Genomic DNA, 26,118 nt, shown 5'->3' on the forward strand with positions numbered 1-26,118 from the left:
AGATAAATAAATTCATAGTTCCATAGAGATTAAGTGAGCTCCAGAAAATCCAAGCTTTGGAAACTTGTAAGTCCAAGGATCTTGGCAGAACTCTCTTTTATGTCAGAGCTAAAAGTAGGTATTTTTGTGGTTGACTGGCCTATTCTGAAAGGACAGAAGAGAAGGAATGCAAGGGAATCTGCAGGATGCTGGACCTATTGGTAAATGGGTAAAACCACCAGATTTTGTTCACTACACACACACAAAGGAGGGAGAACTGCTGTTTTCATCTTCTCCTTTCCTGAAGTTGCTTCTAGACCAGCAAGCAAAGTGGATAGCATCTATAAGAAAGGCCGTATCCATGTTTGCAAAGAGAATGCTTTACCGATCAGGCGGAGTTTACGAACAGGATTACTTAGCAGATCCACTGAATGGGGAATGGATGAGAAATAGTCTTGAGTAGGATAGAAGAATTTTCAAAATGGCAAAGGAAATCTTTTACAGCTCAATGAAGGACTTTACCAGGCCAAATTCCAAAGAGAGAATGCTTCTTAAATGCTCAGCTACATGTTAACTACTTAGATAGTTTTAAGAAGAATACTGTCTTTAAAATATGTTTTAAAACAAACAAACACAAAAAAAAACAGGTACCTTTCAGCAATAACTAAAGGCACTAGGCCAAGACCAGGAGATGTAGGTTCAGTTTTGGCTCTGTCACTCTCTTTTATGGCTTTGGGGAAATCACTGGCTCTTTCTGGGACTTAGTCTTTGTCCTCCAGACAGAGGTAGAACCATTTCTGTCCTGCTACTGACAATCTTGAAAATGAAGCATGTAAAGTTTTCAGCAGTAGATGCACTTAGATTTTTTTTTAAATGTGCCTGACCGTTATTCAAAAGTAGTCTTCTAATATTGCTGCAGTAAAAGTAAGATTATGTTATGTTTTCTTTTTGCATACCAAGCCAGGTTATAGATGCATTTGACAAATGAGAAATATGAAACTTGTTCCCCTGATCCCCACTATCTCATTCTTGTTGGTAATTATGCTGTTTGGCCCCAGCAGAAGAGAAGCTTGTGTTATTGCAAGTCCCTCTGGTTGGTGCTGCACACCTTTTCTCTTCTAACAGAGTATATTTCCTAACAGTTGGTACATTTTCAATCAAAAGGTTTGTTGCAGTCTCCTTAAAATGAAAACAGAAACGTGAGGTATTCAAGTTGGAAAAGGAAACAAACAAACAAGAAAAACCACACCTGCAACTTGTGTGGTACTGTTCTGTGCTTTTTAATCACATTGGGCAGCATCCCAGGGGTGCCACTTTACCACTGCAGCCAGCCAGTGACTTAATCTTAAGTAGGATTTTAATGAAGATCCTGGTGAGGATGTAGTAAAACATCCAATAAGGGCACTAAAGTTACCTTTTTGTCACTTTCAGCACCTGCAACATACAAACCCCTTTTACCAAAGGCTATTTTGTACTGCTGACAATCACACTCTTAAGGTTTTTTTGCTTTCTGTCTGTCCCCACAATTTTGTTTTAGGATCAAGCTGAGACTTGTTTTTGTTTCTCAGCTAGTCTGAGTCCCCTCCCGAACCTGAGAGCAGTTACAGATGCTATCCGTTAAGATCGGCTTCCTTCGTTTAGCCTTGGAGATGAAAAACTCCTGCCCTTCCTCCCTGCCTCCAACACTGATTACCTTCTGTAAACCTGCTTCAAAACCTTGTTGTTCGGAAGAGCGTCGTATGGGATGGAGGAGGGATGGGAGAAAATGCACTGGGGAGGGTAGCAGGGGAAATGAGAGTGCTTGACTGTCTGCGTATAGATAGATTTCTCTATCTACTCCACAAAGCTTTAGATCCTTACAAGCTTCCTCCCAAGTGCCTTTGTTCTTTGTACAGCTCACTTGCAAACCTGGCATGTGGAATTGTTTTATTCAAACTTTACTGAAAGACAGGATGTACCTTCGAATTAGAAATATGATGGGCTGTCAGCCTCTTCCCCAAATTCCATCAGATCTCGATAGTTCTTAATAAATGAACTGACAGCTTATTAACCAGATGGTACAACAGGAGCTTCGTTCTGATGTAAAGTTTTAAATTGTGTTGTTCTAACAGGTATGCAATTTATATCTACCTCTTCATCTTTGGGAATGAGAAGTGAGCAAGGAAAAGTAGTTTTTCCCCTGGTTTATGGTCATGTTAAAGAATTTGAACTATGTCAAAAACTAGGATTGGATATCTTGCAGAAATATTCTCGGCCTCTGAGAAATTAAACGACTAGTTATTTAAGGATTCAGTGAAAACATGGAGTATTAAAGAAGCTTAATGCTTTTTTTTTTTTTTCTGATTCCTGGTAGACAAACACCATATCTAACAGCAAAAATAAATAAGTAGTTAGTTAAGTAGGCTTACAGGATCTTATTTTAAATATTTATTTGACGAAAACTAGACAACTGGCAATGAAGTGTTATTCTGTTTATTCCACTATGCATACCTTTTCTGCCTGCTGTAAATATTGTTGTATTAAAAGCTGATTTAAAAAACAAAACAAAACAGAAAAAGCACCCCAGTGATCTTCTGTACAGATATAATTATATTCATTTTCTATTTCCACAGATATTGAAGTGCCTTGCTGAAGGACAGGCATAAAGACACCAAACTTCTCAAGTGTCGTTCAAATAGAGGTCTTACAATTTTTCATTGGTAGATGACTCGCTTGGTAAAATTGGTCTGAGGATAAATCAGTAATGAGGGAACGGTGCTGCCAGCTGCATATTGCTGGGTGATCTTGCAAAATTTAGTTTTTCCTCCTCAAGTTGTAGAAAACTGTTAACACCATGGAAACTACCACTGAGAATGATTCTTGTATTTATCTTTTCACTTGGAAGGTCAGCTACAACTCAAGTGAATTAGGGACTGCAGTGTTTATCAGATCTGTGACCACTTCCTTTATAATAATTAAATCATAGAGTACAAGAAATGGTGCTTACAGCCCAAAACTGTCAATGCATTTTTCAGAGAAACAGGTTGGAACAAATTAGCTTCAACTTCTTATCCAAGGTGCTACCCTGTGGGACAGCCTGGGCACGCCACAGGGCGAGTGGCTCCCCTACCTACTGTTTTTTCTCTGTGAGAAATCATGGGATGGTTCACGAGTGAAACGTGAGCTCTGACATGCCCAGTGGCCGCCAGACAAGTTGTCTGTCAGTGGAAGATAAGGGTTTGCAGCCTGGTGAGGCTTGCTCTGCCAGCGTGGCTTTGTGTGGCGTGCTGGGCCGTGGCCGTGCCTGGGCCGCAGCTGTGTGTGGGCCTCAGCCGTGCGCACCTCACAATGCGCTCTGACTAAACGGACGTGGAGCTGGCAGTGTGATTGTGCACCATGGTCAGCTGCCGCATGGTTCGTACCCTAACTGTTTTCATAGGTTATGTGGACCTGTATTAATAATTATATTTACCTGTTGCATGGAAAGTTCATGTTGTCTCTGATTCAATGGCTAAACTTCACTGAATCTCGCACTGAGTTGTTCATTGGGTGTTGCTAATATTTATACAAACTCTTCTCTTGCTGGTTTACGTATGGTAAATTTTCTACCTTGCAGCTTTAAATCCAAACATCATTTTCCTTAGTACTCCCTTTATCACAGGCTAGCTACGAGTGACAGACAGCTCAGGTAGGGTATTTGTTTTTAGAAGTACCAGCAGTTGCCATCTCCCTTCCAGCATTACCTGGCGATACCCAGTAAGGAAGCCATGCAAGAGCTGCAGTGCTGTGAGAGTATTTGTCAGAGACAAAAACAAAAGTTCTCGTTAGGTTTTACTCCTCTGAAGGTGTGTGGTGTAGTATGGGTGTTTATTCTGAAGACCAAGGAGTGGAAAATAGTGTGTGCGCTTTCATCAAGAATGTATATGAATCAGGGTCAGTTTTTTGTCTTTCACTTTAGTCTCATGATCAGACTTAGAACAAACATGTTTGTGTACACTTGCGACTTCTGAACCGTAACTGTTCCAGATTCCAAAAATTCCTGGACACGCTTAGGCTTTCTCCAGGAGCTTCTGCTGGGCGGGTGAGCACCTGCCTGGTGTGTGTGGTTCCACCGCGCTGCTCTGGGGAATCCTGCTGAGCCCAGCACCGGCCCCAGTGCCGGCTAGCAAATACGCCTGCGTAGCCAGCATGCACGTTGTCTCACAGAGAGCCAGAAAGCTCCTGGAAAATAACTAGAACAGACCTCAGAAAAACAATAGTGAACTAAATTAGTGATTTTTTTTCTTTCTTTCTTTTTGAAGGCAGCTGTCTCCTTGTACAGTTGTTGGCAAAGTAACTGAATGTTAAGCAGTTTGTCTGGACTGCGAGTCACAACTGGTGGGAATCTTTGGATGCTGAGATGGAAGTTTCTTGCTGTGGAGGACGAGTTAAAAATTTGAGAGAAAGAACACAGTTGAGTGATACAGAATTTTGTAGATTTCCTTAGCACCAAAATACTGTTTTCAATAGACACATCTCTCGAGTTCCGTGTTGAGGCTGAGGTCCATGTGATATTTTTAGAAATAGATGTTCTGGCCTAAACAAAGCTCTGTCTTACAACACCCCTCTCCTCCTTTGGAAATTTATCACAAAGATGTGAATTATACCGGCTTGTGGAGTCTCCATTATAGTTCTCGAGTCTGAGCTTATGCTTGACTGCATCTCACAAAACACGGTAGTCTGCTTTGCTATTACTTCCTTAGGAAGCCTTGTAATTAGTTGCTTCAAGAACTTCCATAATATTCCGATGAAACGTGAAATCCTTATGAAATAACTTTTCTTCCTAAGAAGTGTAATGCTATCTTTTCTAATAGAGTAGTAAATATTACATTTTTAAATGTCATTTATCCAATTAGAGCTTTGGACAGTATCCCACGTCATGGTCCTTTCACATAGTCCTATCCAAGACCATGCATGTCTTAGGATGAGGCAAAAAAGTGATTGCTAGTTTTTTTCTGTGTTGTTAGTGATTTCATTATGTGAGTTTAATGGAAACTCACACAAATACTAAATTACAATGTACGTTTATAATTATATTTGTAGTGTAAGTTCAGGATAGAGGGTGAATGGAATGTACAAATGGGAAGCACAAGAGAGCACAATTATCATTGTGTGTACTATGAAAAATCACTACAAATTTAAGTGAACATTTGAAACATAAACGTACCTTTGAAAACTGAAATTAAATACGAATATAACTTAGTTTTTTTAATGATAGGGCAGTTTACTGTGTAGGAGAACAAATAAGCCACAGTTTGGTCAATGCCATTAATTAGAAGAGGATGAAATGATCTTTTGCTTTAAAAAATGATATGTAAACATTTCTCTGTTTTGAGAATAATTGTGGGTATTAGAGTATGGAAATAATGACTATACTTTATACTATGACAATAGTAATATATATGAGGGAAATTACTATTGATTCTGACTTACTAATCAGTGTCACGGTTTGGGTATGGCATAGAAATAATAATTTCTTCTTTTTTCCTTCCTTTTCCTCTTTTCATCTTTCCAACCTCTATATGTCCTTTCCCAACATATTTTGTGAATGATAACAAAGAAAATGACTTGCACGACAGCACATGTAAAAGAATAAAAACAAAAACGAACCTCTCAAGCACACGGTTCTGGGAAATACAAATCTATTCCCTTTTGCATCAGGAGGAAGTTAGTCTTAGCTAATTGATACTGTGTTTTCCACTACGATGTTCAGGTACTGCAAGCCTGTTGTTCAACCCTTTCAGAAGGGATTTTGGTCCAAGGATCTCAAAAATTTCTTTCCAATATTTTTAGTGGAAAAGATTTCACCCACAATGAAATGAGACATAGAGTAATTAGGCCACTTGCCTAAGGGCACATAGTTGAGTCAGTGCCATAAACAGGGAACAAGCTTGAGTTCTGGAACCAACTCCCTTGATATGAAATTTGAAAACACTTTTCCCTAATCTTACCGTCAGAAGGTTCAAATGTGAAAACCACTTTTAAAAAGTGATACATTTTTTGTGTGTAAATAACTTATATAAGGATCACAGATAAAAACAATGAATGCCCTCAGGAAAGAACTGTGCTGCCTTTTGTTGGTGAAAATGGGGGTAAAGTGTGCCGTTTCTTGCTGACAAAACTTATTTAGCAGTACTTTTCTATAACAAAATCTGGACATCCACATACTACTTTATCTTACTGATCTGCTAAGTGTTTCAAGCATTCTTGAAAGTTTTAGCACTTGTGGCTCTATTCCTTAAAACCTGTCAGTATTAGGCCTTTTCAAGCATTTATAGACTTTCGCTAGACTGCATTCTCTGCTGCTCATAAAAATACATAGTGGTAAAGACAGCAAGCTATTTGTAAGTATTGCAGAATTTGAAAAAGGAATCTTTTTTTTTTTTTTTAATGGAAGATGTCTGTATATACCACAGAGAAATAATGAATTACATGTTAAAATCACAATTAAAAAGGCTTTGTTATGATTCCTATCAAAGTGCGAAAGGTGATTTGCTCTTTGACACAGACACTTGCATTTATGGAAGTAAGTTTTTTTTTTTTCCTTAGATGTTGTGGAAAAAGGTGTAGTGTCTGTCACTCTTAATTAAGTTTATGCTAAACTATCATTAATCTGTATTAAAACACAAGTATAAAAAAAACTCAAATATTAAGTTCTTTAACCATTTCTGAACTATTTATGGTTTTATTTTTGATGAACATAATCATATACCTCTTAAATGTCTTCGTATTCAAATCTTTGCGAAAGATAGTTTTGCATGGTTGCCGTGTATGCAAAAGACGACATCACATTCCTGCAGCACGCATATCAGAACAAAATGAGCAATACAGGCTTTCCACAAAGTTTCATCTAAAGTTGTTCAGTGCAGTCCTGGAGTGTGCCATAGCAGCAGTCTGATGATGGTTTGATCTCTATGCCTTTGTCATCCTTGACCTTTCTAGAGAGAGCTACCACGACTCACTCTTCTAGCTTCTTGCAATGTTGAGAGTCAACTAAAAGTTAGTGAGATCACACTATTATGTCATGTAGACTCCTACCCCAAAACATCCATAAAACCGTCAGAGTAAGTGGGCACCACTCAAGAATTTAAGCTAACTTTGAAGGCATGAATAGGTGCTCTGAATTATTCAATCCTCTAAAACAAAGCAGTCAGTAGAATGAGCTTTTCCTGATAGAACTAAAATATACTTTGTCATTTTAAGCTACATGTTTTCTTTAAATAGATGAAAAATACTAATTAAAAAATGTGTGTATTTTTATAGCTTTCCATAATTGCTTGAATAAGGATAAGAATCCATGTAACATAACATGTTGTATGCATGTTAAGAGTCTTTTAATCAGGAACGGTTTGCTAGATGTATTCAAAAGGAATTTAAATGGATGGGTTGGTGAACTCATACTCGATTCTACTGGAATTGGCAAAAAGGGGGCACGAACCTGAATGCTGGCAATTGATGTCTTCATTTATGCGTTTATCTAAATATTTGAAAACACACAAACATGGTTTAGACACCTCTTAAACAGAGAGCTAGCCTGTAGGTTTCATGACATATTTTCTATTCATATTAAAAAACACAAACAAAAAAACACCCTCATTTAGTTCTATACCTGAAAAGAATAAATGTTATGTAGAAGGTTTCTAAATGTTCTTAATGGAAATTTATGCAAGGAGAACTTTCAGTTTAAAGAGGCTTCTCTGCATTCCATATGGACTGCAGAAGCTTGTAAATACCAATATGGAAAAATTTTCAGAAAAGGAGGGTAAAGAGTGGGCTTTTGTCAGACTTGGCTAAGTTGTTTTGGATTGGGGGAAAAAAAAGATTTTAAAAATTCTTTTTCTTTTGCTGTTAGATCTCACTGTATATTCTTCTTGTGGTATCTTGGAGATCTTGAATAGTGTTTTTATGTAACACATGCAGTTAAGGCAAGTGCAGGTTGTTAACTTATATGGGTAAGTCTGTAAAAATCCCATTCGAGTCCTCAAGCAAGAGTAGAAAGGGTTAAGGCAAGCTTTTTCTGCAAACACAGCAACCATAGGGAACCAACTTTGCAGTTTTATTATGTCCATTGAAATCATTACCCCAAAATTTTTACAAAGACAAAACATAGCATTTTTAGTACAGTGAAACTTTTATGGTGTTTCATAAAAAAAGCTAAATAGTTTGTATTGCCACATAGGGGATGGGTGTTTTACCTGTATTGCGGTCGCTAGGGTTTCCCAGTTCAGATAAGCTGGTTTTTAGCTGTTCCTTCAAACCTTCATGTTGCTTCTATTAGAGATTCCATATTAAATAAGCAGTCTGCGATAAAAGAAATTTCACTGAAGTAATTGTTGGGAAAATAATCATTTTTAGAAATGCATTTTAAGCATTGTGCTTCAGTAGTGACTTACCATTTCTTTGAGGTACTTTATTTCTTGGTTAAGTTTACATTAAAAAATGTTGATCCTCTCTTTGGAAAAACGTTCAAGATATGACATTTTAACTCAATCATAGTATATTTATCAGTGGCAAATAGGATACAGTGGGATTTTTTGAGCCGGTCTGGTCATTTAATGTAGTTGAAGGTTGTAGTTTATTTGATAAGATGTGTATTACTCTGATAGCTTATTCCATTGTTTTGTTCTCTAAATCGCTGGGTGTGTAAGAATTAGACTTTCAATAGTCAACACATGAAATTAAGTTCCATAAACCTTTGCTTACCTCCATGGAGAGAGCAGTTAATTTGTAAGTTGGTAAACCTCCGACCTAACTGAAGTACTTGGACAGCTCAGTCTGAGAAGCTTAATTTTCTTAATTTTGTGTAATAGGAACTTGCCACCTTGGATTTTTTTTTTATTTTTTATTTTCCTAGAAATGCTTCTGAAAGTAAAAATCGATCTTTTTCTTTTCCTCTCTCTAGTCTTTGTATGGAAGGAAATACATCCTGCACATGAACTGAAGTATGACTGTAGGCTGGTTGTTTTAATCAACACATGCTCTTCTGATGAATTCCGGTCATGCTAAAAAGATAAACGATGCAACAGTTACAGAAACATATAGCTTTCCTTTGAATTAGTCTTTTGTAACATAAGTAAATTATCCAGAAGGCACTCGAGCACAACACTTTGATAATACAGGTGTTTAAATGGTAATAGCTATTGGAATTGGAATGGGAGTGAAACAATAAAGTCATTAGGGTGTTACAACATGAAATTAAGCTATCGCTATTACTGAGCAATATTATTATCCTAAAGTCTGCAACTCACAGAGCAAATGAAAACAATGTAATACCCCTCTAACAGTAGTTTACATTAGGATTTAGTTTAGCCATGATGTTTGCTAGTGTTGTAATATCTTTATTAGACAGCACTTGTGAGCTGGTGCACTGTATTGTAATACAGAAAGAACAACATAGAGCTGCTGAACATCTACCTGAGTAAATCCCTTTCCTTAGAAAAAATCATCTGTTGGTTAATATCCTCACCGTAGTGGTAGCTCTCATGTTATGGTTAGCAAGGGTGTAGAATATTAAGCATTTTATGTTTAATATTTAAAATAATTATTAATACAGAAGATGTATATTCCCTTGATTTCTCTATGAATATGTATAATTTTAATGACAATTCTTGTTGTTTGCTCTAAAATCGCAGCTTCTGATTTGCTCAATAATTGTTCTTGATCATTTGTCATGTGAAAATGAAATCTATGTTTATGATTACAGTGGCAAAAAACAATACTTCTAAATAATTTCACTTGAACCTGACTTAGTCTGCGTGGAAGTCCACTAGGACAGTGTTCTGCTTTCCATTTATTAGTGCACTAGTGAAAAGAACTAATTTGTTTTCATTGTTCAAAGCCTTGGTGCTGAGACAATTCTTTCAGTTACTTATGATGTTGGAGACACCCCACCTGTGACCTGACTGCAGTTTGCTAGCCCATATACTTGCCTGGATGACAAAAGAAAAAATATTTTTCAAAATATAAACAAAATATTTTTCAAGAATCTGCTGTGGTTTAGTTCAAATCAAAAAACTTGTATGGCTTCTTTGGGACAGATCATAAGCTGATATATATTATCGCAGTGCCATAGAAGCAGCTGGAACAAGGCAGTAAGCATCAGCTGATAAATCACTTCCTTTTGTTTTTACAAAGAGGAATTTCTCAGTTGCAGTATCACCTGCATCAGGAATTCCCAGCATATGTTTATGAGGGGCTCACTGCTGCTTTTCCTTTGGAGCAGCTCTCCCTCGCTCCATGTTTTGCTCTGTGTTCCTGCCTCCGCTGCCAGGCACTCACTCGTGCACCGACTTAGCTCGGGCGCTCCTGTCTGTGCTTCCCCTGCCCCTCTGCCCTCAGCACAGGGCATGGGGCTGTTCCCGAAGCAGCACCTCTGCTGAGGAGGGCACAGGCTTACAAATCAGGCGAGGTGAAAAGTGTTGGGAATCTGAAGGATCACGGCGAGCAGCAGCCCTGCTGTGCCCGTCTTCCAGAGTTTCCCCTCCCCATGCCGGGCGTAAGCTCAGAAGCTCCCGCTGGCATTTGCTGCCCGCTCTCTCCTGCTGACAGAGCAGCGCAGGGAGCTCTTGCTGCCTTGGCCCGCACCTGCTTGCTGCGGCTCCCCAGCTGTGCCAGGCCGTGCTGTGCACACAAGGCACATGCAGGAGCGTGGGTTGGCTCTCCCCAAAACTAACCCTGCTCCTTGCTGGCAGCTGAGCCATGCCTGTGCCGCACGGCTGGATGTGCACGCCTCACATTATGGGCTCTGAAGCCCCTTCTTCCTCTCTCCCAGCTTGCATGCAAAGACGGAGATGGCTGAGCCATGGAGAATAATCCCTTGATACGAGTGGGATTATTCACATTTACAGTCAGGCCCCTGCAGCACCTACTGCGATGGTGAGCTGAGCTGTGCCCAGAGCGTGGAAATGCCAGCACGGAGCACACACTGACGAACGATAGCGGCACACGGCACAGATTCACTGCTGAATCTTGTTGAAATTGCCTTTGTTTGTGAGGGAGTAGTGCTTACAGCTGCTGTCTTGTCTGTGAGGATTAGCTGGGACTCTGTGGTTCTAGGAAAAACAGCAAGTTTTTCCTTCCGGATTTCATCCTTTGTTGCTGCGTGCTCTGCTCTCGCGGTCTGTTGGGCTCATCTGCTGCTCTGCCCAGCTCACCGCTGCTACTACAGTAGCTGCTCTCTGGAGGGAAGAGAAGGAAAGAAAACAAGTGAAATGTGTTGTGCATAGTTTGCCTGACCTGAATGTGATTGTGGAGTTTATCTCTAATGTTTCTAAAGCTCTGTTCAATGTAACTTCGTTTGCCAGTGCAGTTATTCTGCGAAACAGTTCTTTGTGTGGACCTGAAAATTAAAAAGCTGGTCATGTTTTTGTAACTTGTAGGGGATACAGAGTTTGTTGTACAAGTAGGTACTATTTCTTAGAATATTTTTAAGTAACGTGCATTGCAGGATTTAAACAAAACTATCCTTCCTTTGGGCTGACACTACAAAATGTCTGTCATTTTACCCGGGGAGTCATAACCTTGAATCTTGACTTAGCTGGCAGGAGCCAAAGAGCTACATCTCAAGGTCTGAAGTGACAATGAATGTGCATTTGAGTACTCTGGGGTTGTCTTGATTTATATTGCTGTCTTCCTTGCATAAATGATGTCTGGTTTGGGGGATTCTGACAATAACTGAGAACACTGAAATAGCCAGTCTTCAGAATAGGGGCTTGGTTGTTTGAAATGAGAAGGAAGTGTGCATGTGTGTATATAACATATTTGTAGTCATCCCTTAAAATTCAGTCTTTGTCTCTTCTTGGAGCCCAGTCAGGTTTGGTGACTATATGCTTTTAACCTAGACAAAAAAGAAAGAGAGAGAGAAATGGAGGGGAGGGGAGGGGGAGAGATAAGAGGTGGAGGGGAGGAATGAGAAAAGGCAGGCCAGCTAGTGCAGCTGCAGGTTTTAAGCTTTGTAGGGACTGAAGCAAGGCTGTAGGCTGTCAGCACAAGTGAAGAAAAGTGCTGGAAAAGATCTGACAGACATAAACATGACTGCTTTCTGCAGCTATAGAAGTGCAAAGGAACAAACACAGATCTTGACATACACCCTCCTCCTTCTTAGGTAGTGTTACAAAATACATGGGTAGTCACCAATTTGTATAACCTATCAAAGCCCAGCGCTCTTGAATACCAGAGAAATATTAGTTGGCTAAACCTGTATTAACCTTGTATTAGGGAGATAATTAGAAATCTCAGACATCTTACTGTAGACATCTGTGGAGAATATTGTGTTTTGTTCTCAGAAATTTTAAGCAAGCTGGTGGCAGAGCTACTCAGATTCTTGGGGCTGTTTTCATGTTGCAGTGAATGTGCATGGCTTCACAAATTGTGTTTCTGTAAAGACTGAAATCACTGGGAACAACCAGGATTTCTTGACTTTAAGATCCACAGTCCTTCTGTGTGCAGGAAAAAAAAAAAAAAAAAGCTGCCCATGGATTAAAATGTACAATTTCCTTACTCCTGTAACAAAGCTTGACTTCAGCCCATGGAAAATCACTTGAAGGTAGAAAAGTGCAGATCCTGTATCTTCACTCCAGCTTGATGTTATTCTTTTTTATTGTCATTAAAAGAAAAAAAAAAGACATAAATGTGTTTCCAAAAAAACAAAAATTATCTTATTTCCAAAACCACACACCACCAAGGAGGGAAATAAGAAGGAGATAACTTGATTAAATGAAGGACATGGAAATTGAAAACATGATGTTTCCTATTTGAAGGATTTTAAAACATTGGACTCCATTTGAGTTCGGAGAACTGGCTTTCCCTTCAGGAAGTGTTTGCTCCCTGCTGCTCTGCAAAAACAGTGGAAAAGAGAAACCTTTTCAAGTCACTGTTTCCACTGTAAATAGAAGGAGAACTTGCAATGCCTAGTTTCCATTTTCCTCTTTGTTGTTATTGCTGGGGATCTCAAATCCCTATTTTCTTTCCCTGAGTGAAGCCCACACGGGAACCAGATTAAAAGTTAGAAAAGGCTTGTGGGAGAGCGAGAGGGAAGGAAGGAGAAAGGGTTAGAGAGGGAATGGCCATGCCGCATGCACCTAAGGAGTAAACACGTTTCTGTGGTATGTATATTTTGGAAATGTGTCTGTTCATAAGCATCTCTGTAAATTGCACTATTCAGTAGCAGACTATGGTAGCAATACACAGGAGTACTTCCAGTGCAACCCCCAGTGGGTAGAATAAGCAGCATTTCCTTGTGCGTCCGTCACCATGAGCCTTTCACTCACCCTTTCTGCTGCTGCTTTCAAGACACATGCTCGGTTACACTCACTGTTAACAGAATTGAGGTAGGTAGAAAAACTGGCGAGAAAACAAGAAAAACTTGTGACAAATGAATCCTGCCGGTGTTCAATGAGCTGTCTCTTTAACAGCGCTGTTCCTTTTGGGGCTAGGGCTTGCTGTCTGTAAGCAGCACAGATCCACGGTCCCTCCGCAGAGGGACCCGCCGCATCTGGCTGGCCTGGACTGAGAAGACGAGAGCGCAGAGAAAGTGGATGCACTGGTAATGCTGCTTGCCAGCATTCGTGAAAGCTGCATTATAAAAACAAGCGCATCCCCACACGTCTGAATTGTGCTTTGAAAAATACCCCCTGCTTAAGGAAGCAGGGAGAGAGGGAGAAGCTCTTAGGTGTCTTATTAGCGGGTCAGTAGTGCCCCAAATGCCACTTCACTAGGAAAGGTATGAGCAAAACATTTATTCCTGAGTTAATCTCAGTGGAGAAGGTTTAAAGAAATAAAGAAATGCAGCCACGCTGTTGATTAATTTGCCCAGTGCTGTAATTATTGTGAAATATCAATGCAACTTTCTTTCTTCCCTCTTAGTCGCACATCGTGGTTTTACTGGTACTACAGAAACCCTGATTATATTACCCTGGCATTCTCAGGGACTGTTAAGCAGGAGTCTTCTCTCTTTTGCTCTAAAACTCATCTAAATGGAAAACACATTGTCTTCATTATATGCCAGTGTTGAATGAACAGAGTTACCATAGCAACAGCCATCTGAGGCCTTGCTGATTTCAGGCCAGTGAATGGGGTAGACAAACAAAGTACCTTCAAAACCAGAAGGGAACAATTGCTATTCATTCAAGCCAGGTTTAAGATCAGCAAATGTCTTTAGCAAAAGAAATGCAGATAAGAAAGTATCAGACGTGGCCACAGAATAATAACAGAAAATTATCATAATCTTAAACTTTTCTGCCTGGTGGTATAGCATTAAAGATTATTCTTACGGTAAAGATTTTCAAGCGAGCTGAAGAGACAAGCCACAATTTGCCTACAACCTGGCGTAGCAGCGTAAGTACCGGCAATTGATGTGCACGGTCTTTGTCACCCAGCAGCCGGGGACAGCAAGCTTGCGAAGGATGGGGCTGGTCAGGCAGGGGGGCACCGGGTGCCCCCGACGCAGCCACGTCCCTGCTCAGGCACAGGCTTTGAGAGCAGAGGGGAAAAGGAGGATCTGGGTTACGATCCTAGTGCTAAATGGCACGGCGGCGGTCTCAGGCCTCCGCAGGCTACTGAGCAGCTCTTAAAGTTAGTAGGGAGCCCCAGGATGTTTGTTTCACCATTTTGCTGCTCTTGAAAGACTGTGATACGCAGTTTTATGTATGAAATGGTTGACATACTCAAGATAAAACCTGGTTAGACTGAATATATATTCACATAAAATGCCAAGTAACTGACTGTGAAATGGTTGTCTTGAATTAGAGATGAGACGGGTGTATGCGTGTTTGTCTGGTACGTCTAACTGTGTTTTCTTTCTCCTTAATCCCATACAAGCATTTAAATAATAATTCTATGACTAAAGCACCGTTTCTGATCTCAGTGGTGTCGAATGCTCAGAGACGGGAAGAGGCAGAGGCAAGAAAACGAGCAGAAGCAGGTCGTGCATTCTGCTAGCAGCGTGCCTGTAACACTTCTTTAGAAAACAGTAGGGCGATGAAGGGCCTCTCCTGGTCACTGATGTGGATTTGACAATAGCTGTCACGTGTGGAGGTTGCATAGCAAATAAGCAGCGTGGCTAGCTCAGCAACAGGATTAAAAGGGCAGCAGTGAGGTTTCAGAGAGAGTTTGCTAATATGGGAGGCTGGGTCATCTTTTACCCAAGTGACCAGTCCGGGTGGGAGGTTATCTGAAGGGCTCAGCTGATCAGTGAGTCCCCCTGGGAGGTTCTCCAGCAAATTCGCAGTTTACTGGTTTTTCTGTGTTGGGTAGTTCAAGAAGAGAAAAGAAAGTAACAATAAATAAGATGCACAACTTGCTGCTGTCTGTAAATTAGTCCGTGTGATAACATAAACTGCTTGCTGTACCAGCTGGGGAGTTGGAGTCAAGGTGCCCTTGTGAGAGAGAGATCAACCCCCTCACTAATAATAGAGAAATCGTTATCTTGGGAAGCTGGTCTTGAAGACGGAATCTGTCAAACTTCAACTGTTTTCCCTACTATATTGTGTGTAGTTTGTATATGCGAAGAAGGGTTATAATAATTAGTGATCGGTTACAAATGTCAAGGGAAGTCTTAACAGCGATGTGAGACTGGCAATATGTATCACCCATAATAGCGGGTAGTTTCAGGCTGTTCAGAAAGGCATATTCTGTGTTCAGGTTATTCTTGCAAAACATGAATGGTGTAACAGGATGAATTTCTCACAAGTATTATGGGTATTTTTTTCAGGATGGGGAGACATACTCTAAGTACAAGAATTATGTTTCACACAATATTTATACGAATTGAACTGAGGAAATAATTCAAAGGATAATGGTGAAAATACTATTAAAAGAAACACAGGTCAGCTGACCTTGAATAACAACTTATTTTCCATTTGGTTATGAATAGACAGGATAGACATGATAGACAGATAGACAGGATAGACAGAATAGACAGGATAGACAGATTTAAATCCTGGCAACAGAATTGTTAGTTAGAAGAATTAAGAGAAATTAAAGATTGAACTATTCAGTTTAGAAGGCAAGTTAATGGGAATGTGGGGGGGGGATTTTAAGTAAGGAATAATATGAAGGTGAATCTGGTCTCTCTTCGTAACATAAGAACAAAGAAATTTGCTGAAACTGAAAGGCAGAAGGCAAGAGCATCTAATACAAATAATGAACAATACAGAATGCAAAAAAAAAAACCAACAAAAAAAACCATTGCAAGGCCAAGATGGTAGCCAGATTCAGAAAAATCACAATTTTATTTCTGGGTGTCTATATTTGCGTGTGTTTTTTATATATGTACCAAACTAAGCTTCCACATGGGTTCCATTAATTGAATTTGTCTCCCTAGTAGTAAAACACATAAACTAATGAATTTGTGTCTAAACTGTAGAAAGCAAAAATTTCTTCTCACTTCTGTAATAGAGGTTATTGCAGAATTGTCATCTGTAGCTTTCAGTAGGTGTGGTTCTGATTGTTCTGAAGATACAATGCTGAAATGTCTTCATTTCTGCTTTTGTTTGTAAAAGTTGCCAAGAGGCAAACACAAATGAAGGTTTTTATTGTTGCTGGTGATGATATTATTCTGTGAAAGCACAGTATGTGCTAAGACTTCGGATCCCCTCTTGTTTTATCTAGCGCTGCAGAGAGTGATCCACAGCTATCTGTGGACGCATTATAAACAGAACAGGATCTGCCTTGTCTTTACAATGTTATTAATTAGAAGTCTGATGAGCATTGTTCCTTGTGAGAAGTTTTGAGGACTGACAGCGGGCAGTTTGGACATATTTCCAGGTATGTTTTCTGAGAAATTTGGATAGATTTGTAGTGTTTAGGAAAAAACATAGATGTAAAGAGGATACTCCTATGTTTATCTCAGACCGGTAACCATAGGTTATACAGCATTTGTCTCTCCAACTGCCAAGGAATTTACAATAATTTTGAAAAAGATGGTTTTTAACAGAAATTTGTTACTGAGGTTCCAGCTACAAGGTATGTATGTATGCCCATGAAAGTTGGTGCATGCAGGGTTTTAGTTCAATCTGTTGTGATACCTGAATTAGGTAGTATTTAGACATGTCCAGAACAACTGTGGGGTTTGTTCTGGGCCTCCCCGCATCTGTCACACAAATGTTACTGCTATCGTAAAGCTATACTGAGAATGGGGGAGAGCAGCTCTGTGGGGAAGGACCTGGGGATGCTGGTGGATGAAATGCTCAACAAGAGCTGGCAACGTGCGCTTGCAGCCCAGAAAGCCACCGTATCGTGGCTGCACCAAAAGCAGCGTGAGCAGCAGGGCGAGGGAGGGGATTGTCCCCCTCTGCTCTGCTCTCGTGAGACCCCGCCTGGAGCCCTGCACTCAGCTCTGGGCCCACGGCACAAGTAGGTCAGGGACCTGTTGGAGTGGATCCAGAGGAGGGCCACAAAACAGAGGGCTGGAGTACCACTCGTATGAAGGAGAGGCTGAGGGAGTTGGGGTTCTTCAGTCTACAGAAGGGAAGGCTCCATGGAGACCTTACAGTGGCTTTTCAGTACCTGGAGGGGGCCTACAGAAAAGATGGAGTGGGAGTCTTTGTCAAGGGGTGTAGTGATAGGACAAGGAGTAACAGTTTTAAATTGAAAGAAAGTAGATTTAGATTAGATATAAGGAAAAAATTCTTTATTATCAGGATGGTTAGATACTGGAGCAAGTTCCCCAAAGAGTTTGTGGGTGGAAGTGTTCAAGGCCAGGCTGGACAGGGCTCTGAGCAACCTGGTCTGGTGGGAGGTATCCCTGCCCATGGCAGGGGTTTGGACCGAGGTGGTCTTTAAGGTCCCTTCCAACCCAAACCAATCTGTGATTCTGATTATGATTCTAATCATGATACATAACCCCTTTCCTTGTCTTTTGTGCATACTGGGAGACAGTATGCATTTAGTGGAAAGCAGGTGAAAGACCCAGGACAGGTGTCCTGTGGTCTAGACAGCAGCGTTGTATAAGACACGTGATTGAAAACTGGAAACGTAAAAGGTTCCTCAGCAGTAGTATTTATACAGCACAGTTAGGGCCTGCTTCTTCCAAAGCTTTCCTCACCCTTTGTGTAAATGAGCATCATGGCTCAGGACATGGTTCTCATGTCTTCGACACTGCTTGTTTTCCCTGGTGTTAGTACGTCAGTGTACTTAAGCCTTGTCTAATAAAAAGCAGAGTACAAAGAAACAGCAGCTTAGGTGGGGGCAGCTGGGTAAAATGATGGATGTGTGCCTCTGAAGCAGTCATGAGACAGATACTTCATTTTACTGTGTGGTATCTTGGTTAGTTTGTAATTCAGTAGCTTCACTGAAAAATTACTTGACTAGATAAATACTCGTGCAACTCTTGAGTAGTCTCCTTTTTTGTGTTTTAGTAGGAAATTACTATTACTGGGTTTTAGAATGCTCATTACACTTTGGTAATGAGCAGTAAAAATAATAGTTAACTTTGAGCAGCTTTTAATGTTAGAAGTTTTTCCTCCCTGTACTAAATATGACCTGGAGGATGGAGCCAGTGAGATGCTGTTCTTTTTAGCAGGGCATGCTGAGTATGTTCTAAGAGGCACAGTAAGTGAAACAATCCAAAACACAGCAATAAGATCACTTTTATCTCCTTATTGTAGTGACATCCTGTCTTATTTGATTGTCTCACAGCTTCAGGAGTTCCCATGTTAGGTTTCGGTGCGCTCAATCCTGAGGACACTCAGGAGGAGTGTGCAGAAAGGAGCTCTTTATGAAGAAAGTAGGGCCTGATAAAGCATCATCATCAACCTGGTTTGGTTGAAACAGAAGACAGGTGTTTCCAGCTCTTCAAAACAGGCAGCTGTCTGATCCCCAGCGACTTGCAATGGGAAGGGATAACCTGCATCACTGAAACCAGCCTTCTGCAGAAACAGGCAGCCATGTCATGACTCTTGACTCAACAACATAGGGGGGATTTGCTTCAGAGATAATCGTTGGATATGTTTTATGTGTAGAACGTAGGAGGCTTCGCAAATTTTGTGGCCAAGTGATTTGAGCAGTCTTGAAATACTAGAATGTTCCTATTCCCAAAGGGGCAATGAAATAGGAGAAAAGAAAAACGTTTCTTTAGGATTAGATTGTAGCCTTAGGATGAGGCTGGAAACATACTATCTTCATTCAAATACAGTGAATGTAAATAATTTGGAGACCGTAACTAGTTAGGAACATAATAGGCATGTAGATCGTATCGCAGAAGATGAAGAGTAAAGGAATAGGAGTTCCTTTCTAATGGAAATGAAGCTTTTCAGTAAGAGAAGACAAAAGTGTGTGATGGCAGAACAGGAAGCCATGGCCTTGGACATAGTTGATATTCTATTATCCCACATTTGGCCTATGAATTATCTGGACAAACAATGAATAGAGGAGTTGTCCATTTTCTCAGAATAACCCATTTCATCCTGGAGGTGGTTCCACACTGTCAGAATGAAGATGTTGCTCATTACTGCTACTTGTGTATTCTTTGGAATGTAGATAGCAACAGGAGATGGAAGCTACCTGTCTAAAGTACTTTTCTTATTTACTGAGACCTCCTCTAACTTACTATACTGACCTATGCTGTTGTCCACAAAGACACTTTTATGCATGTATGTGCTGCAGGTAGAATCTGTGAAGGACATTTTTTTTTTCCCAGGAAGTGCATTGCTGCCTTCAAGTGGGATTGGAAAAAAAAAAAGTAGAATTTGTTTTCTTTCTACTTAAGAAAATATAGTTTACCTGTGTTATAGGTGTATTTGTGTTAGCGTTAGGCGAGAGTTACATAAGCTCCAATTTGTTGTGACTTTCTAAAGAAGGTAACAAAAAAATAAGTTCTAGTGTCCTTCTCTTGCTGTTCTTTTTTTTAATCGACTTAGTGAATAAGAACTGTTATTTTTCTTTTTAAAGTATTCATATTAAATAACTGTATTTATGAATTACGGCAAGCATCCAAAAACATGCTCCAAATAAGATAGCAGTGAGAAATGCTGGGAGTTGCAGGGTAGAGCACTCTCATATTTCCAAGTGGTTTTGCAAGAAGCTGTTGTTGTATACTGTGGCAAGGAGAAATATCTTATTTGCATAAAGCACAGCTTCATGACTGTTGTAATATGGGAATTGCTAGGCAAGTCTGAGTAAGCTCCTCTGCTTTGAAAGAACGTTGTGCTCATGTTAGTGTTCCCAAAGATACCTATGTGCTTGCATGCTCTAAATTGCACAGAGCTCAGTTTACCTTTCCTGGCAGGGAGGAGAGCCAAGTTACTATCTGTCTAGATTTTTTTCAAAGGTGATGCTTCAAGCTATCTTCTTTGGGCATCTGACATCTTCCTGCTTCATTATTGACTCCAGCACAGCACTTATTTTGAGAATCAAAACAAGGTAATTATCATCTCATTTCAATTAGTCCAAGTAAAAAATCCATGTGTATGTAGTGGAAAGAAAAGTATTAGGACTATGAAGTCTTTATATTTTGAAATACTGTTAAAATATACAAGTGAGCAATTCCTTTAACTTTCTAAGTATATGTAAATGAATTAAAAACAGGCAATGGAACAAAAGCTAAGAGTATCAGTAGGAAAAGTGCAGCTAAGATAGCCCTACCAACACTCTATTTGCAGATGTAAAATTCTGAAAGAAAAAAAAAAAGATTGCTTTTCCTTTATGGTAGTATCAGTAAAAAACAGTGCTCTGTCTCAGTTGTCACTACTAAATCTCAACCTTGGTGAGGTTTGCCCAGGTGCATCAGTGGTTTCTCATGCCTATGGCATGCAGTTGTATAAGCCCCAGATGTGCACGCACTGCTGTATACCTCCAGCTGATGCTAAGAAAATGGGGACCTGGCTAATAGCTAAATTTAAATCAAATTATAAATCTTTTTATTCAATTTTGTTTCCATTTAAAAATTAATTTGGTTCAGCGATAGGCATGTGCCTGCAGACTGAAATGCTCTTTATCTAGACAGCAAGCTACAGCTGCCTTGACCCTTACCTAGAGGGACTCTTTAATCTATTAATTCAGTTTTTATGCCCATTCAGTTCTTGACCTCTCTGACTCAAGTTCCAGTTAGTGACACTCGTGATGGTTGTTTCTGTGATGGAGACACCTGCCCATTAACAATGGGACCAAGCTGAACAACCTTTCTTTTCTCATCTAGGCCACTAAGTAGGCAGATGGTGACAACATTTGGTCACCACTGATTGGGCTTGCATTTGAACTCTTGACCTAAAGGTGAAGGCCACTGTATCCTATTAGGAATACGAGCCATCAAATTCAGTTTTAGTTGCAATATCTCGCCTAGGATGTGTGTAAAGTCACTTTACAAATATGCAAAGGAAAACACTTCTCCTTCATCTGTTCTTTCTTTTATTGTTATATATTCTAATTAATGCTGTTAACTCTTCAAGTTAGCAGCATCTTGCTTATATGAGTGTCTTATGTTAATGCACACTATTAACAAAAACTCTCCAAGATCCTGGCTCAGGAACAGTTCTGAATTTTCCTGTTTGAAAACACAACCACACACACGCGCACACTGTTTTAGGGACTCTTCACACTGTTGCTGTCGGAAGGCTTTGCCTTTTTTGTTTCCATAATTACTAAGCTATTTCCTGGGAGATGGTTTCTACTATTAAGCAGCTACTGCTGAGACTGGATTGTCTTGCTGTGTGCTCTCTGACTTGCCCAGCCATAGTGCAGCACGACTTGGTCAGTGTTCCTATGTTCGTTGGTCTCTTGAAAGTTAGTGTGTGCCTAACTATCAACATCCAGTACTGTGACACTATTTTCATTATCCTGGTGTCTGTAGTACACAACTTACTCTATGCCTTTCCTCTGTTTTCATAGAACTCTGCGTATTTTTCAAGGCCCAGAAGATTATCGTACTCCAATTTATTCTTGAAAATTTCAGTCAGGTTAACAAAAAATAAAAAATGTTACTAATCCATGACTTCTGAAGTAAGAGTATGTGTCTATTTAGATGTAACTAGCAAAGATGGATATGCATGTTATTTAGACCTACAAAGAGCTGCCAGCATGAGCTGACACAAAAAAAAGGTCTATAATAAGTTACAGAAAATACCCTGAGGCTCACGCTGCAAGCATTGCTACCAGACGCACTGCAAGATTCACAGTTGCTTTAAGTTTCTAACTGACGGATCAGCAGTTTTATTCCTGTCTGAAACAACAGGACATGGGATTTCTCCATCTACCTATTTGATCATGCACACTGCATTTTATCTGCTCAGGTGGTGTCTGGATCTGTTCATTTAGGTATCATTTCCAGTTCTAGTAGTTTCAGTCTTATACATATGAACAGCAGAATAAAGCAGGTTGAAAGATTAGAGGTGAGCATTTCAAAGCATGTAATATGAGCGCAAATACTGTTCTATGAGTTTGTGTTTGATGTCTGCGTATGAAGTTAACTCATGTTAACTAATATTGTGTCTGAGCCGAGGCCTTCTACGCTACTGAGCAAATGGCCCCTACGTGGGGCTGTGCTTTGTACGTGATGGCACTTTGTGCAGCTCTGCATTCGTTTTGTGGCTTCCCAGCCCAGCCAGTCCGTGCCAGCTCCAGGCCCGTGGCGCGGCACAAACCCACGCAGCCTGCTCTCGCTTCCCCTCCTGGGTGCTGCGTTCTGGGAACCGCGGCACAGCGGCTCCATTCCCAGCAGAGCAGACCACCTATGAAGACAAATAAACGCTGGCTGTCAAGTGTTAGTCATACATGCGCCCTGTGGAGTCTCACTAGAGGGCACTCCTGTTTTTAACATTAAAAGACTCTCCTGCCAACTGCACTGCCCGTGCTGGTACAGGGGCAAGCTGCCTGAGGGGTACTGGAGACTCCCCCAGGAGTATGGAGACCGATGGACCTCTGGAAGAAAACTGTCTCAGGAAGGAAGGAAGGAGGACTTAAGGGATGCTTTCACGGGAACAAGAGAATTGAACCTCAGAAGACTGCAAGTGTAAGTGCATGGAGACATCTTGATCTGCAGGATTTGGATATGGTATTTTGTGGCTCAATTTTTTTCCAAAAAAAATTGAGATCCGAGTTGGAGTTGCTAACTGTATTTATGTTTCAGATGTCCATAAGGGAATTGGTAAGGAGTTTTTGCTGACTTGTCACATTGTATGCTATCTGAACTGCTGGGTTTGCACTGAGCAGGATCTTCGCACGTCCTTCGTTGCACTCAGTGAAAGAACAGTAACCCCAGTTGTTCTTAGTGGGCAGAAAAGAAATTCGATTAGGAGTTTAATGTAACTGCAATACCAAGCTGCAAAACTCTGACAGGAGTGGACCCAGGTTTGCAGTCATCTTAAGTGGTGACTGAGGGGTTACAGTGGGTTTTGAATGCTGTTACTGGATACGTGATTTTTTGGAAACAAATCTTGAGATTTGCAACTCACTAGGAGCCGCTAAACAATGGAGCCTTTTTTGTTTAATAACACAGCTCATCCAGATGTCAATAATTAGGTAAAACAGTGTATCATCTTGATTGCCTAGTGGTTGGTAATCAGTACAGAGCTAAAGGCTGCTTTATAAACAGCAGTTGGTGTATCATAGGCTGCCTTTGCACGAGCTGTGAGCTGCTTAGCAGAAAGGATGCACGAGGATGGCTAAGCAGCCATCCGCCAGCAAATGAGAAGCGCAAGCGTTATGTTAGGCAAGGTGAGGAGAGGTGGTGGCCTGTCTGTTCCTGGGAATTCATTACATGCCTGCATGTCCCTAGAAGGGTGATAAGGAAGATGTGTGTGAGAGATTTGCAATTCTGTTTTCCTTCAAAGTTGTAAATCAGTAGCACTCTGCTCTATTAAGGCTATACCAGGGCAAGCAGGAATGTGCTAATGGTCTTGCCCAGTGAAATGTTCTTTGTGCGCTCTTTAAAAATTTGCACTAGAATAAACTCTCTGATAAGGAAAAAGAGCCTAAGTAATCTCAGGGTCCTGTAAGCTTTTTAATAATTAAAGGCGGTAATATATCACGATGGACTTGTAGGCTTGTTTTCTTTCAGGATATTCATCTAAGTGAGCTTTCGTAATTTGGCTTTGTGTATGGCTAAGAGAGATGTATTGAAGAAAACACTAGCCTCACAATATACTTCATACAGATATTTTTATGTACTCGTGTGATTGGACTAATTGAGCAGTTCATAATTTTTGTGTATATATTCCCATAACACCCCAGGAAAATGTGTTATCCCTATTCCACTGCTGTTAAACAAATGCATAGAAAGGCTATATGGGTTGCCCAGGCTTACATGGGAGGAATTATGGAGTTGAATGCAGCTTCGTTAGTCTCTTGGCTAGGGTTCCAAATAATAGACAAATTCTTCCCATTTTATTGTGTATGAAAATTATGTATGTGTGCACATGTTAGTGTAGGGAAGGAGGCTTACACAAATTACTGAATATATTACGTAAAATGCCCATGTCTTACAAAACTCAAGCCTCTCTAAAGGTCTCCTCATCGTGTTTATTTTTGGCTATTCTTGGAAGTGAGTGTATTAGATTTTACTAATGAGCACGTAGAATTTACAATAAAACAGATAGGTCGTACGTTAATTATGTAAGAAACTTTACTCTTCCTTTTTGTAGTGAAAAATCAAGGGTCATGTAACAATTAAGGATTTTTTTTGTTGTTTTTCAGATTGTGTAGGATTAAAAATAATGTTTCATACCATTAACACACTTTCCAAAAGTGTCAAGGAAATAAAGTTTTGTTTTAAAAAATGATGCAGTATGAAGAGTCTGTATTCCTCTAAGTCAGTGAAGACTCTGGTTTCTTAGGAACTGATCTAGACTCGCTTTATAATCAATGGACAGAAATAGACATCTCCAGAGAGCAATTTGTCCCACCTATTTTGACATTTGTCTTAGCAAGGGACAAATTGCCCTCTGGAAGTACCTGTCTCCATTGACTATTGAAGGAACCTGGATGATGAGCTTAGACTAAAGCCCTTCTATTAGGTAGCCTTTTTAGGTCTTTTTTGCTAGGGTAGAAGAAAAATCACTAACAAAACCAAAAATTTCTTGTGTGTAGTGGTGTTTTCTTTTCTCTGCAGAAATTTCAACCTGACAGGATGAGTCAACCGTATTCTGTTGAAATGTGTTTTGTTTTGTTTTGTTTTGTTAAAAAAGTTTCCTTGTTCTTACAATGTTTTTTACACCACCATATAGAAATGGAAGACTAGTACTTTCTACCGTGAATGAAAACATTAAGGAGAATTTGAGCTTCTGATTTATTAGTTTGTTAATTGTTGTTGGATTTTAGGTATATCATCATATATTTAAAAATGCTTTGGGATTCTATAAAATAATGAAATAAAAAGGGGGTCTATTCCATGACATATGCTTTCTAACAATATATGGATGAGATACCTGTTCCAAAACAGATGCAGCCAAAGATGATAGTAAATCTGTACGATCTATAACCCAGTCCCTACAGACTTAAATTAATTACACAGCTCAACAAATACTAACCTTACATACAAAGTTAAATGTCTTCTGGCTGTTTCTGAAGGAAGAGCAAATGCTTTTCATTTTTCTTAGCTGTTGTGGTACTTGTGTATAATTTTGAAAGTAAAATTACTTTTTCCACTTATTTGTCTTTTTCCTTCTATATTGGACAAAATATTTATTGTTTCCTTTTTCTAGTAGAGCTTGAAATTAATTTTTTAACTACATTTCTTCGTGCAAAATCCATGACCACGATGCTTAAAGAAAGCGAACTATTTATTTTTAGCTGAGGCTACAAAGCACGTAAAGGTTTTTGCATACATTTCAGGTTTGTTTTGTAAAAAACCATGGGTGCATATGCATTTTCTTTAATTGCTGTACTAAAAAGCTTTAAGTAGCCTGATCAAACCTTACGTAATTATATACAGTGCTCAAATTGCTGTAGTGTGAAGCCGTATGCCATTTTGTTATTTATAAATTTTCAGTAGTACCATATCATTAATTTATTTGTTCCCTAGAACTTGAATTACTCTGTGTGCATTATATTTATTTTGTAAGGTCCCTATGATGTCATATTGACAAAACCTTAAGAACTGTAAGGACGGAAACTGCTCTTTTTTTTATGTGATCTTTATCATGTGTTTTATGGTGTTAGTTTTAGGAGGAAATACTGCGAACTGTTGACTTT

General features: G+C 39.8%; 1 protein-coding gene across 17 annotated transcripts in view; it reads left to right on the forward strand.

Moving 5' to 3' along the window:
• Window positions 1–26,118, forward strand: part of ZMIZ1 (zinc finger MIZ-type containing 1) — a 353,591-nt gene that overhangs the window by 149,650 nt on the left and 177,823 nt on the right. The window contains exon 1 of one of the 17 annotated variants that reach the window (XM_080598351.1): window positions 22,811–22,939. The exons of the other annotated variants lie outside the window; for them this stretch is intronic. The gene's annotated coding sequence lies outside the window, so the exon portion shown is untranslated. Of the gene's footprint in view, window positions 1–22,810; window positions 22,940–26,118 lie in introns of those variants that run through there. 17 annotated transcript variants of the gene reach the window in all.

The sequence above is a fragment of the Anser brachyrhynchus genome, assembly GCF_964034855.1.
Source record: "Anser brachyrhynchus genome assembly, chromosome: 6".
Classification (NCBI taxonomy): domain Eukaryota; kingdom Metazoa; phylum Chordata; class Aves; order Anseriformes; family Anatidae; genus Anser; species Anser brachyrhynchus.